This window comes from Aethalodelphis obliquidens, unplaced genomic scaffold, assembly GCF_003676395.1.
Source record: "Aethalodelphis obliquidens isolate GAN/ISIS:26980383/991018 unplaced genomic scaffold, ASM367639v1 scaffold2, whole genome shotgun sequence".
Classification (NCBI taxonomy): domain Eukaryota; kingdom Metazoa; phylum Chordata; class Mammalia; order Artiodactyla; family Delphinidae; genus Aethalodelphis; species Aethalodelphis obliquidens.
Genome location: NW_020837946.1, coordinates 92,447,942 through 92,461,728, shown reverse-complemented (window position 1 = coordinate 92,461,728; position 13,787 = coordinate 92,447,942). Strand labels below are relative to the sequence as shown.

Sequence of the window (13,787 nt, the reverse complement as noted above, 5' to 3'; positions counted from 1 at the left end):
AAATCAAGGTCCAAAAGGTTAAGTGACTTTTCTCGAGGTCACACAAGTGGTCCAGGTCATTTGTCATCAAGGGGTCTTTCTGTCCTGTCCCAGTCCTCACTGTGTATAGAGGCCTGTCCCATCAGTGGGATAGCCCTGGGATTATTTATGGCTGCGAGACTGACTGTTATTTCTTTCCCCGTCTCCAGAAGGTTTGATTCAGAGGGTAAGGACCCACACACCTCTCGGTACAGTCTAATTATAGATGCTGAGAGGGAAGGTGTAGAAGATAAAGTACCATCATTTATGGGGTAATCCAACCTGCATTCCAGGTGACGCACTGTGTTAAGCACCTGTGGACTCTACCTGTCTTTCGACCTCTGACCCTCAAATCCTTACCCACCATCCCCTCTTCCAAGGGAAGCTGCCCAGCCATTGCCTCTGCTGCCTCACCTGCCAGGCTTAGTGCCAAGGTGCCTGGGCCTTAGCCTCATCGGTGTCCCAGGGCTGGATTATGATTACAGTCTGGTATAAAAAGATGTTCGAGGACAATCAGATGTTCTTCCTCAGGAACTACTAAACATGGGGAAGATTTACCAGTGATTTACTGAGGCAGAGGGTCAGGACAGAGTCACGGCCAAAGCCAAGTGTAAAATGAGATTATGATGGAGCAGGAGATTTGAATATGTTGGCAGAGAGAAAAGAACTGTGTGAATCACAGAGAGAATCAGAACCATGGAGGGAGAGATCAAGAGACCAACCCCACGTTGCTTGTTCCTGGGGTTCCCATGTTCATGTCCAGCCCCTGTGTATCTGACAATAACTATCTTCACCCACCACCTCCCTGGAGGTAACTTGCTTGTCTTTGCAACCAAGCAAGGCAGCCTGCCTGAATGATCACGAATCCGCAGCCCTATAGACTGGAAGAGACCTTCCAGAAGGCCTTGCTTGCCCTCCCAGTTTTGCAGATGAGAGAGCTTAGGCTGCAGAGGGGAGAGGACTTGCCCACGGTCAGCAGGTCTCCTAAGTCTAATCCAGGTTCCCTACCGTCTCCAGGCCATGTGCTTTCTTGATTTCTTGCATCTCAGCCTCGGCTTCCTGCCATGTCGTTAAACTTGACGGTTGGGCTCATGCTTTTGACATCCATTTCTTCCACTTCCTTTTGCTGTGTATATTGCTAAACACTGAGTAGGTGCTGAATAAGTACTTGTTAACTTGAAGAGGAAGATGCTTTTGGTCAGAGGCAGTGATGGAGGTGGCCATTGATGAAAAGCTCCCTTGACTGATGGCCAGGCTGGCATTTTGGGTGAGTGTGAGACAGGACCCCTTGGCTCCTGTACAGTCACTAGTCTTTGAGGTTGGAGGTGACTCTTCATACTGTGGATTTGCCACAGCACAACTGAACAAAGAGGATGGTTTTTGCTGTGTCTGACAAGGCAGAATCTATCACCAGCAGTGTAGAGCCAAGAGAAAGGAGGTTCAGAAAATGTGTGCACATCTGATTAGACTGTATATCTCCTGGGCAAAATTGAATATGGTACATTATATTTATTGGTTGTTCGGATTCTCCAAATCTTTTTTTAAACAATATAACCAGAATTTAGCTTGACCAGAGTAAGAGGGAGGGAAAATGTAGTTCAGAAATGGTATTTTAGACTGATGTCATCTAAGTCTTCATTCTTTCTCTTTTTTCTAACAAATATTTATTGAGTGCCAGTTCTACGCCAGGCATCATTTTAGACACTGGGAATACAGCAGTGATCCAGGCTTTGAAAAATTCGTGCCTCCCTGGAGCTTGCATTCTATTGGGGTTGCAAAGGTAATTAAAGGAAATGTGACATGTACTAGTGTGCTAGGGCTGCAAAAATAAAGTATCACAGGATGGCTTAAACAACAGAAATTTATTGTCTTAAAGTCCTGGAGGCTAGAAGTCTGAGACTGTTGGCAGATTTGGTTCCTTCTGGGGCCTCTCTCCTTGGCTTGTGGATGGCCATCTTCTCCCTGTGTCTTAACATTGTCTCCCCTCTGACTGTGTCTGTGTCCAACTTTCCTCTTCTTAGAAGGACACTAATTATGTTGGATTAGGGCCTACCCCACTTTTAACTTAACTAGCTCTTAAAGACCCTATCAGTGGTTAGGACTCTGCATTTCCATTGCAGGGGGGCCTGCGTTCAATCCCTGGACGGGGAACTAAGATCCCGCAAGCTGTGTGGCGTGGCCAAAAAAAAAGACCCTATCTCCAAATGCAGTCACATTCTGAGGTACTGGGCATTAGGGCTTCAACATATGAATTATAGGAAGGATACAATTCAGCCCATAGTATGGCATAAACAAAAAAGTGACATTGATGCATGATGACTCAGCAATTTAAAGCATAAAGGTTTTGATGCTTTTCCAAACTGGAGAAGGATCGCTTGTCCACCCATGATGCCTATGGTCGGTGCTGGCTTAGAGCGAAGGCTGACCTCGGGCAGCAAAGTGATCTGGAGTGATGCATTGAGTTATCCTCAGTGAAACTAAGCAGGCCATGTGAGAATTAAACTACTGATCTGGACTTAATTAATACGAAAGTCTAAACAACTGAGAAAGAGGCCCAGACCCCCTATCCCCACACACATATATTTAACATATCTTGCTGGAAAGAAGTAAATTTATTTTCATAAACAATGACTCGGAGAAACTGCACCCATTCCACATGGAAGCATTAAAGCTGTTTATTTTTTCCCTTTAATGACCTCCTGTTTTCTTAATGGGATTGGTGTGTGTGTGGTTCCTGCTGCTTTATGTACTTTGTTGCCGTGTGGCTCATCGGTTTCTCTTTTCTTTTATGCTTTTGTGGTTTTACTAAACAAATGACCTTCTGTGTCACAGTGAGCTCCTGGATCTCCACATGCTGATGAGCATAAATCCACCCAATCTGGAGCTCTTTGCTATGGAAGATTCAGTTTGGCTTTTGAAATAAGATAAAAGTGCTGAAATCGTTGGTCAAACACATAGAAGGGCTCGTGGTTCTCCCGGGGCTTCGGTGCAACAGATGCCTGCTTGAGCAGTGGAGTGTGGGTTTGGTCAGTCTGTCAAATTGGAAAACCCATCCATCTGCTAGTCTGAGAACGGAGACTTCTCTCATGGGCACACTGGGACTAATTTGTTAGTAAAGAGCTCTGCAGGCCACTGAGTCCCAGGGAGAGTTGGTGAAGCAATAAGAAGGGCGCAAAAGCTGTGTTAATTTTTTCCCAGAGCGACCAGTTGAAAAAGGAAGGATTTAGATAAACAGGGGAAACAGTTGGGTTGACCTGAGGCCTGATTAGGAAGAGAGGGTTTTCTTTGTGATTTCTTTGCTCTTCTTTTTTATTGCCTTAAGAAATCTTGGTAGGAACTTCTATGTCCATCGACTGATTCCCTTGTTTCTGTATTTGTTAATTTACTGAATACCCACTAGGTAACAGGGCCTGGGATAACATATGATACTTTCCTTCAAAAAGCCTGTGGTAGGGAGGTGGCAAGATGGCAGAATAGAAGACCCCAGCCAACATCCCTCAAAAAGATCAATAATTAGACAGCTATCCAAGAACAGAAACAGCTTGGGAGAGCTCTGGAGTCCACGTAAGAAACTCCAGCAATATAGTAGAGCAAAAAAACCCAGAGAATAACCACAGAAAAAGTGAAGGAACAATAGTTTCATTTTGCCTGCATCATACCATCCCCCAGGCTGGCCCTGCTCCCCTTCTAGAAAGAGTTCCCCTTGCCAGGAAAGGGAGAGTGGGATGAGTGACCAGATGTCAGGATACTACACAAAGGACGGACCTCGATTTCACTCCACCCAGAAACTGGCAAAGCTGAGATGTATAAAGATGGCTGGGGGCAAGGAAGAAGAACCGTGGCTGCCAATATCGGCCACACAGCAGGAGTGACTGTGGTTCCCAGTGACTCGCTCTGCGGAGGACCCCGACGGCTTTCACCACTGAAGAAGCCAGCACGCCCCCTGCAGATGTCACTGGTTTTCACCCCACAGGTATTGGCATTCACTAGCCTGAGTCCCTCGCTGTTCATTACCTCTCCCCCATCCCCTGGTCGCCTCTGGTGCCTGGGACCTGCACTGGCAGCTAGTCCCAGCCTCTGTGTTGCACACATGCGAGACAACAGCCTAGGTCCCCGTGGCTGACCTCACTGACGTGTGTGTGCTTGGTGCTGGCTTCTCCAATGTGTGCTTGCACACCACTGGCCTGACTCCCATTGCTGGCCTCCACTGCTGTGTGCATCTGTGGCGAGACCCTGCAGCCACGAAAGTGCACGTTGGCAGCCAAGGGTCCCACAGCTGCTGTGGGCCCAGATCCAGCCCTGTCTCCTGTCACTGGCCTGCACCATGGGGTTCACCCGCCGCTAGCCCCTTCAGCTGTGCACGTGTACCCTGCTGGCCTGACTCTCATTACCAGCCTCCATGGCTGTGCTTGTGCCTGTGGTGAGACCCTGCAGCCACAGGAGTGCACACTGACAGTCAGGGCCCCTGCAGCTGCTAGTGCACACGCAGTTGGCCCTGGTCCTTGCTGCTGGCCAAGGCCCTTGCCACTGTGTGTGTGTGCATCAGCTCCTGACATTACACTGGCACCTGCAGCTGGGTCCTGCAGCTGAGGGTATGCACACCACCTGCTCTAGCCACTGCTGCTGCCGGCCCTGGTCCCCAGCTGCTGGACCTGGAGGTGCTGCTGAGGACCCCAACAGCCCTTGCAGCCACTGTGGACCACCACAGAGCTCACCAGACACCACACAGTTGTAAATGTTGTGGACCTCAGTGGCTGAGCCACTGAGACATCATGCCCTTCTGTGTCTGGAGATGCCACGTGGCCCACCACTTGATGCCCTGCACCACTTTACCTAGGATCACAGCACACTCCAGTGTGTCCCCATCTGCAGATGAAGTGCTTTCCTTACTGAAGTCAGTCCATAAAGGCTGGAATTTTTCTGGATTATTTCAGATGTGCAGACAGCTACACCAGACTGTGAAGAATCAGGGAGACACATCTCCACCAAAGGAATATGGTAAACCGCCAGTCATTGACCTCAAAGAATGGAGATCCAGGAATAGCCCAACAAAGTTATCAAAATAATTGTTCCAAAGATGCTCTTTGAGAACACAGGTGAACAATTTAATGAAATCAGGAAAACAATGCAAGGACAAAATGAGACGTTCAACAAAGAGCTAGAAAACAAAAAAGAACCAAACAGAAATCTGGAGCTGAAGAATACAATGATAGTTCAATAGAATTGAACTATCTATTGAAGAATTCAGTAGAAATCTTTAACAGAAGACTGGACCAAGCAGAGGAAAAACATCAGTGAACTTGAAGACAGAGCATTTGAAATTATCCAGTCAGAGGAGCTAAAAGAAACAAGAGTGAAAAAAAGAAGGCTACAGAATTTATGAGACGCCATTAAGAGAAACAATCTAAGCATCTTTGGGGTCCCAAAGGGGAGGAGAGTGAGAAAGGGGCAAAAAGCTTACTTAAAGAAATAATGGCTGAGAACATAGCAAACTTGGGAAGAGATATGTACATCCAAATTCATAAAGCTAATATGTTATCCCAGAATTTCAATCCAAAATGATCTTTCTCTAAGACACATTATAGTAAAACTGTCTAAAATCAAAGACAAAGAGTGAATTTTAAAATCAGCAATAGAAAAAATATTTCTCTCATACAAAGGAAACCCCATAAAGATATCCGTGAATTTCCCAGCAGAAACCTTGCAGACTAGGAGAGAGTGGGATGATCTATTCAAAGTACTGAAATAAGAAAACTGCCAACTGAAATACTTTATCCAGCAAAGTTGTCCATCAGAAATGAAGGCAAGATAAAGACTTTGCCAAACAACAAAAACTGAGGGAGTACATCACCATTATATAATATCTACCTCACAAGAAATGCTGAAAAGAGTTCTTCAAACTGAAACAAAAACATGCCAATTAGTAACATAAAAACTTATGAAAATATACAACATACTGGTAAATATAAGATCAGATTTAAAGTACTCTAAAGTGATAAATATATAGTCAGATTTAAAATACTCTAATACTGTCATAAGATGGTGTGTTACTGCTTAACTCTTGTATAAGCTTAAAGGACAAAATTATTAAAAATAGCTATAGCTACGAAATTGTTCATGGATACACAATATAAAAAGATGTAAATTGTGACAACAAAAATATATAAAAAAATTAAAATTATTAAAAATAGCTATAGCTACGAAATCGTTCATGGATACACAATATAAAAAGATGTAAATTGTGACAACAAAAACATAAATTGTGACCCCCAAAATAATGTTGGGGGTTAGTGAAAGGGTGAGGTTTTATTTTTATTATAATTGAAGTTAAGTTTTATCAGCTTAAAATAGACTGTAATATCTATAAAATGTTTCAAATAAGCCTCAGGGTAACCACAAAAGAAAAACCTGTAGTAGATACACACAAAATAAAGACAAGGGAATCAAAGTATGCCACTATGGAAAATCATCAATTCATAAAGAAAGAAAGCAAGAGAGGAAGAAAGGAGCTATAAAACAGCCAGAACATAATTAACAAGATGGCAATAGTAAGTACTTACCTATCAATAATTACTTTAAAAGTAAATGGATTAAATTCTCTAATAAAAAGAAATAGAGTGGCTGAATGGATAAAAATCAGGACTCAACTGTATGCTGCTTACAGGACACTCACTTTAGCTTCAAGGACACACATAGGCTGAAAGGGAAAGGATGGAAAAAGATATTCCATGCAAATAGAAACCAAAAAGGAGAAGAGGTGGCTATACTTATATCAGACAAAATAGACTTTAGATCAAAAGCTAACAAGAAAAGAAGATGGTAATTATAGATAAAGATAAAGGAAGGGGTCAATTCATCAAGAGGCTCGAGCCTCAGCGAGCCACAGCTCCTAGTCAGCCATGTGATCACAAGGGTAAACAACTGTTATACTTACAACCATTCTGTACCCATACAATCATTCTGTTTTTCATTGTCAGTACAGTATTCAATAAAGTACATGAGATATTCAACAGTGTATTATAAATTAGGCTTTATGTTAGATGATTTTGCTCAACTGTAGGCTAATGTAAGTGTTCTGAGTGTGTTTAATATAGGCTAGACTAAGCTATGATGTTTGGTAGGGCAGGTGTTTTAAATGCATTTTAGACTTATGATATTTTCAGTTTATGATGGGTTTATCAAGATGTAACCCCATCATAACTTGAGGAATATCTGTATCTTATAAGGGGTCAATATAACATATATAAAGAAACTCTTGCAACTCAATAGCAAAAAACCAAATAACCCAGTAAAAAATGGGCAGAGGACCTGAACAGACATTTTTCCAGAGAAGGCATCCAAATGGCCAAGAGCTACATGAAAAGATGCTCAGCATCACTAATTATCAGGGATACACAAATCAAAACCACAATGCGAAATCACCTCACACCTGTTAGAATGGCTATTATCAAAAAGATAGGAGATAAATGCTGGCAAGTATTTTTGAGAAAAGAACCCTGGTGCACTGTTGGTGAGAATATAAATTGGTGGAACCCCTATGGAAAACAGTATGGAGGGTCCTCAAAAAATTAAAAATAGAACTGCCACAGGATTCATTGATCCCACTTCTGGGTATTTATCCAAAGGAAATGAAATTAATATCTTGAAGAGATATCTGCTTTCCCAGGTTCATTGCGTTATTCACAATAGCCAACACATGGAAATCACCCATGTGTGTGTTGACACATGAATGGATAAAGAAAAAGAAAACATATGTGTATATAACTTGCCTGCATGGTTATAGTAGCTTCATAACTGGTTTTTCCACCTCTAATACCTTGCCTCTTAAGTTGGCCTCCACAACCAGGCTTATCTTTCCCAACTATAGGTAAGACCATACTTCTACCCTCTTAGAGTCTTATCAGTGGCTCCCCATTGGCTAGAGTTTGGATTCCTCAGCTTGGCAATTCTATCATTCCCCCAGCTGGCCCTGCCCCATCTTCCATCAGACTCTGCTGTCATCAGCTAGAGCATGTGTACCTTTTCACATCTCTATGCCTTGGCTCGTATGATTTCTTCATCTTGAAAATCTTCTCCCTGCCTCATCTGTCTCTTGAAATATTTTTTTATCCTTTAAGCCTCAGTTCAAGTTCCACCATCTTTATGAAATCTTTGTTGATATCTAGTCAGAATTAACTGTTCTTCCTTACTGTAATTTATAGCTCTGCTTTAGGTTCTGCTGTAGAGTTGGTGCTTATATTCTGACTCTCTCCAGACTGCAAGCTTTTGAGTTCAGCAGGTACCGTAGCTTATTTTTCTCTGTATGTAGCCTAGTGATTAGCATGGATTAGTACGTAATTCTACACACAAATTAAGTGTTCAGTAAGGGCTTACTGGGTGAACAACTGTCATCAGGCTATTGGATTGTTCCCCTGGGAGGTCCCTTCATCAACCTTAAGCTCCTCATGTCCAAATCTGAGATCATGAGTTCTAGCCACCCCCAAATTGGCTCTCCTTCGCAACTTTCCTAGTTCTGTCAGTTGCCGCTTAGTATCTGGGGCCCCAAAACTCAGCCATCCTTGATTGTTCTCTCCATTCTCCCATAATACCTGTTAATCTCTAGGCCTTGCAGATTTTACACAAGATATGATAAATATTTGTGCTTTTCTCTCTGGTAAACCTGGCCCTTCTCACTTCATGCTCAGTTTATCTTAGTAGAATTTTAGCTGGTCTCTCTTGGGGTCCATCTTCATAGAAGTGGTTGAGCGTAGCTGTGTGCTGAGCCAGCCATAGAACAAAAAACATAGACAAAGCTCTTTAAGGACCGTGAAACATGTCTACATTTCAGTGATCACAGTCAGGGCTTCACTATCAAAAAGTAGTTTTTATAAAGTTTTTGTCTTCTCACAAAAGCAATACAAAAGCACTGTAGAAAAAATTTTAAATATCAACAGGAAAAAAGGAAGAAAAGAATGATATAAAATCCTACCATTGTAAACTTTTTTTTTTTTTGCGGTACACGGGCCTCTCACTGTTGTGGCCTCTCCCGTTGCGGAGCACAGGCTCCGGACGCGCAGGCTCAGCGGCCATGGCGCACGGGCCCAGCCGCTCCGCGGCACGTGGGATCTTCCCAGACCGGGGCACGAACCTGTGTGCCCTGTATCGGCAGGCGGACTCTCAACCACTGCGCCACCAGGGAAGCCCTACCATTGTACATTTTGATGTATCTCCCACTACTTGTTTTTGGCGTGCATGTATGTGTTGTGGGTACATGTGTGCCTGTGTACGTGCGTGTCCTTCAGGTTAGGGTTACATTTGGCTTTAAGGGACAGAAAACCCAACTGAAAATGTCTTAAACAAATAGACATTTATTTGTCTCTCGCAAGAGATCTGTAGAGAGCAGGTATTTGGCAGGTTCTGGGGCTCGTGACGTAGTGCTGGATTCTCTGCAATTCCCTTGGCCGTTTGCTCACGAATTGAAGGCGGTGGCTGCAGTTGTAGCCGCATCAGCTGAGTTTACTGCAGGAGTGAGGCAGAAGGGGAAAGGCAGCACTTGCAGACATTTGGATGTGTTTCATGGGTCAGAACTCTGTCACGTGACCGTTCCAAGCTCCAGGTGAGGCTGTGAAAATGAACACTTGGCTTTTTTACCTTCCCTGTACAGCAGGCAAGAGTGAGAGGCCTAACGTTGGTGTTGGGTGGATTGAACTGCGGTATCTACCACATAGACAATGAAATTTATGGCTCCAAAGGTATATCACCTAAAGAAAGCTTTGTAGAATTAAAGCTTTGTTGCTCTGTCGATAGCAGCAATGATACACGGCTTTTATTACATGGAACAAACCTGACTTTGGGATATAATCCAATGTAGCTTCATTTTGACCTCTCATTGCCCCTTTAAGTTTTACTGGGTGGACTGAGGGATGAATTTCCCTTGCCTGTGATAAAAATTTGGGCAGGTCCATGGCTCTTCTGTTCTCTCTTAGGCAGCAGACCATCCAATGGTTATGTTAGTTGCAAACAAATTTCAGAAATTAGAATATCCAGACCCCAGCAATAATCAAATCTCTGAATTTAATTGATGTGATTGTGGGCTTCCTGCAGCTGGGCCCTCACTGTGGCTGACCCCTTGGTAGAGCAGATGCATATCCTTCTGTCTGCCCCTATAACTGCTATTACTGACCACTGGGTGGAGGGGGTGGGGGGAAGGAGGGACAGGAGAGCTCTTCCTTGAACTGCCATTTGCTCCACACGCCCAGGCCTGGCAGATATTTTTAGCTGACTCTTTCTTTGATGCGCTGGTGGGCTGCTTGGAAATGCCTCTGCCTGGGAATCCCCCTGCAGCTCTCTAGGTGCAGACTGTGCAATTCCCCCCTTCCTTGCTGCTCTCATCCTGGTTTTCTGATGTTGTCCACACACTGTCTCACTGCTGGAGGCCTCACGCCCCACCCCCAGGAGGACTTTTGGCAGGTTTTAAAATGGACCCAGGCTGGCTTTCTTTCATGGTCTGCATCTCATTCCTGTAAACCCTGAGGGTTCAGGCCCGTCCCAGCTGTACGCCCTTCTCCTACTGCCATGTGCTGACTAGATTTCTCTACAGTGTACAATGTCCCTTAAGTATGGGGACCATCTCCATACTCCTTCAATGGCTCAATGGCCGCCCCCTCCCTAGGCTTGAGGTGACAGAAAGCACATCCTTCCCCTTACATGGCAGTGTAGGGTGGGACTCACAGCATCTCAAAAATTCTCTTCAAAGCAGTCGATTCACAAATTCCCCCTTCATCCACTCTCTTAAAATTTTATATTCCCAAAGCAGATAAAGGCCTCTGGGGGAGGGACTCAAGAGTTAGGAAACTAGTTCCTAACCATTTCCTATAAATTCTGCATTGGAGGTTTGTCTTAGTCCGGGCTGCTATCACAGAATGCCATTGAGTGGGGGGCATGTAAACAACACAGATTTATGTCTCACACTTACGATGGATGGGAAGTCCCACAATCAAGGTGCTGACAGATTTGGTGTCTGGTGAGGACCTGCCTTCTGGTTTACAGATGGTGGTTCTCTCTGTGTCCTCACATGGCAGGGGGAGATGGGAACTCTCTGGGGTCTCTTTTACGAGGGCACTAATCCCATTTGTGAGGTCTGTGCCTTCATGACCTAATCACCTCCCAAAGACCCCACCTTCAAACACCATCATGTTGTGGGTTAGGATTTCAACATACATGAATTTGAGGGGACTTAAACATTCAGTCCTTAGCAAGCCTGTTCTGTGCTCACACTGCTGTCTGATATCTGTGGTATTGGCATCTCAGTTGGAACGGACAGAATTGCAGGCTTGCCTCTTCTTCCAGGTGAATGCAAGAGCTGTATATCTGGTGAACCTCCCCTCAAGGCTTCTCTAAGGTCTAGACAAAGACGATTCCTGCTCTCTCTGGAGCTGAAAAAATAAAAAGCCAGCAACTGTCCTAGTAGAAATAAGTATGTATCATGATTTCTGTAATCCACATGGCTGTGAGAGCTGAAAATTGGCTTGTATAAGAGGTTAGGCAAATTCTTGCTAAGGAGTCTAATGCTGTGAACTGTCGCCGTCTATTTAAACTTCACAGGGAGTGCCTTGTGGAGGGGCAGCTGGACTTGCTCTGTTTTTCAGAGAACAGAGCCCGATGGCTTCTCACACTTAGGGCTGTCCAAAAGCAAATGCAGGGGCTGCTCGTGATAGCCAGGTGTCGGATGATGTGCTGAAAGCCCAGTAGCTGGTCTCTGCATCCCAAAGAAAGATGTGATCTGGTTACAAGATCAGTGGCCCTGCCTCATGGCAACTCCTGCAAAGTTCCTACTGTTGAGTTTGGGGAACGTCCTCCACACTGGACAAAATGCTGCCTCTAGGACCTGGTGGCTGGCTTCCTGCCAGGGACACGGCAGGTGGGGAAAGACAACCTTTGTGGTGGAGGGCTGAAATTGTCTGTGTGTATGTTAGCTCATATCCTGTTCCCTTTCCAGAAATCCTGCCTTATTCTCCCTCCATCCATGCAGCTTAACCATCTTCGGAGCCTTAGCTCAAATGCCCCTCTTCCACGAAGCCTGGAAGCCATCTCTCCTTGAGGTCGTGCAGCAGTGCTGCTATCTCCATGCTTGCAATCCTGTTGTGGTTCCTGTGTGGTGACATCTCTGCTGTTACCTTATACGCCTTTTGGGAAGGGCTGATGATGCCCACATGAAAGAGAAGAGCCCCAGAGAATTCTAATGAGAGACAAGCCATAAGAAGCTACATGGGGCCAAGACTCTCCGCTGTAGAATTCATCTTTGTTGAATAATTGAGCCCTGTGCATCTGAGATTACTGATTATTCCTTTCATTTCTTTACTTTCAACACAGGTTAACTGAGCACTGACAGTGTGTCAGGCCCATGCCTAGGCCCCAGGGCACTTTAGGAAGGGCTATGGTCCTTGTCTCTCCAAGAACCCAGTCTCGGGGGAAGCCTGGCCCGTGTGTGCATGTAATAAGGTGGAGAATGCCATTCATTCAGGTCTAGGGGGAGCCTTCTGGCAAGATGAGCACTCAGAAGCTCAAGATGGGCAGCCCTTCCCCAGGGGATGGGTGTGGCAAGGAGGCTCTCCCATCATAAGCAAGGGTGCTGGAGCAGAGGAGGCTGGCGTGCAGGGGAATGGATAATACAGCAGGGAGGGCAGTGAGAGGAGAGAGTTTTGGCAACTGCTGTGAGTGGGAAGCTTTGAGGAGAGGGACAGATGTCTAAACAGGAATTTTTCCTGTGGATTGTGTCATGTAATCCTCACCTCCCGCCAGCAGTGTCCTTTAAGGAAAATATGGCAGATTTGGGGAATGACAAGTACTCTTCACAGTGGCGAAGGGAGGTGAGGTTGACCAGATGGCCTGGCAGCTCACCTATGTTTTGATGTCCATACCACAACCCCTATTTCTCCTTTTACCCTTTGGTTAGAATACGCTTTTAGCAAAATTTATGCATTCTAAATAATTTTTGTTTAACTATTTAATCTGTTTAGTATGTTCCATTAGCTAATATTACTTTTGTCTTTTTAAAAAATAATATTTATTGTATTATCTGTTTTTTATGATGTAATCTTACTGTTTATTTTATTTTGGCCACCTTTTCTAGTTCTAATGTTTTACGTGTGCACTGTTCAACTTATCACATTTATATTCCAGCGTGTTTTGATTTTGCTGGTATTTACTCCAGCATGTTTTAAGCTAATGTTTACTTATGGTTTTTACTTTTCCAAAACTGTTTCAGATAAATAAGCTAAAAGCTTCTTTTACCTTATTACTATCACGGGTAGCTGTGCTGATGTCTGGCCTCCTGTTCTACCTGCCTTTTGTCCCTCCCACAGTCCCTGGCAGAGTGGGTGGCCTTAAATCTTTACCAGGAACATGATTGAATGCATGACTCACTCATGTCAGGTCAATCACTGGGTCCTGGCCATACTACTTCCTGAACATTTAAAATCCATCCCTTCATCCCCTCTGCTACTCTGTTGTACAGGCCACCACCATCTTTCAGCTGGGTCCCCATACAACCTCCTCCTGTCTTTTCTCTTCTTCTCTCCAATTTACTCTCCATCCTGCAGCACTGTGATATTTTTAAATGTAGAAAAAGAGTATACAAACGTGCTCCCACTTATTTTTGGCTAATGAGTTAGGATATATAGCCTTTTTTTAAATTGCAAGAATTAAATATACATACTTCCGATGTTTAAAAATAATTCATGTTAGTTTTAAAAAGGTATTTCTACCATGGAAAATTTCAAACCCAGATG

General features: G+C 44.3%; 1 long non-coding RNA gene across 1 annotated transcript in view; it reads left to right on the top strand.

Moving 5' to 3' along the window:
* Window positions 1-1,249: 1,249 nt before the first annotated feature.
* The window catches only part of LOC113633687 (uncharacterized), a 98,892-nt gene continuing 86,354 nt past the window's right edge, over window positions 1,250-13,787 (top strand). The window contains exon 1 of the long non-coding RNA XR_003438301.1: window positions 1,250-1,285. This is a non-coding gene — a long non-coding RNA (uncharacterized LOC113633687). The remainder of the gene's footprint in view (window positions 1,286-13,787) is intronic.